The sequence below is a fragment of the Limulus polyphemus genome, unplaced genomic scaffold (assembly GCF_000517525.1).
Source record: "Limulus polyphemus unplaced genomic scaffold, Limulus_polyphemus-2.1.2 Scaffold52, whole genome shotgun sequence".
In the NCBI taxonomy this organism is placed as follows: domain Eukaryota; kingdom Metazoa; phylum Arthropoda; class Merostomata; order Xiphosura; family Limulidae; genus Limulus; species Limulus polyphemus.
The window spans coordinates 934,128-935,532 of NW_013665662.1; positions in this window are offsets into that span (position 1 = coordinate 934,128).

Consider the following 1,405-nt stretch of genomic DNA (forward strand, 5'->3'; position numbering starts at 1 on the left):
GGACGTTGTGAGCTAGAGCACCCACATCTTGTTGCAGAGAGCAAAAGGTGGTAAAGATGTGGGACGTTGTGAGCTAGAGCACCCACATCTTGTTGCAGAGAGCAAAAGGTGGTAAAGATGTGGGACGTTGTGAGCTAGAGCACCCACATCTTGTTGCAGAGAGCAAAAGGTAGTAAAGATGTGGGACGTTGTGGCCTAAAGAACCCACATCTTGTTGCAGAGAACGAAAGGTGGTAAAGATGTGCGACGTTGTGGGTTAGAGAACCCACATCTTGCTGCAGAGAACGAAAGGTAGTAAAGATGTGGGACGTTGTGAGCTAGAGCACCCACATCCTGTTGCAGAGAGCGAAAGGTGGTAAAGATGTGGGACGTTGTGAGCTAGAGCACCCACATCTGCTCCTTTTTCCCCTTGTAAGCATGTGAGGCCGGCGAAGCTCAGATTAAACTAGATAGACGTTGTACCCCAAAATAATTTAGATCTTACTTCCGCCAGTACCTCAAAAAACCAGGGCACATTACATGATGACCCACCTGATGATTTGTGCCCCGATGTTGGATGTTTGTTTTGTGGATGCGGTTCTTTCTTTTTCTTTTCTCTCTCTTTCCATAAAATTACATTTATATATATATACACATGAACATTTTTATATAAACGTTTGAATTAAATAAATGGGTAGAAAACATGTATAATGCCTGTATATTACAATTGGAACGAATTTCGCACTAGAAGTATCAGCGGTCTAATATGTGAAAAGTGACAGTACCATTTGATTTCCTTTTGCCACAAAGATAAACTAAATAAAGGCTTATCGAAATATCCACCATTTTACTTAAAATCCCAAGATTTGAGCAATGCAGGTTGTGGACGAAAAGTTTGATCACCTCCTTTAAATATACCCTACGTCTACCACAAGATCCAACCAAATAGAAGCTCCCTTTTGCAAAAATAAGGGTTAAAATAGATTTGGTGATCTTTAGCGAAAATGATAATTACCTTCGATTTTAATTTAATTTTGTAAGAATAAGACTGACTTAAGAACCTAAGAATTAAGTCTCAACGAGTTAAGAAAAATTCTGATCATTTCCGTATTAGATTTTTTTGTTCATACTACAAAGATCATCTTAAATGAAACACATCGAATCGTCTATTACTTCTCATAAGATCTCATATATGAAGAGTTGGTCTATTTTACAATATTTTTAACCACCCTTCTGATACACCCAGACTCCGACGAACACAAGAATAATAAAGAACATATGTGTATATTTACAGACGCTTAATTTATTTGTTTATCTAAACTGCTGTAAAAGAAAACTGTTAACAAGCCTGCAATCCGTATATTCACTCATAAGGTAGTGGTTGCTCAATAAGTGAGGTAAATATAACGTTTTTTTTTTTTTTTTT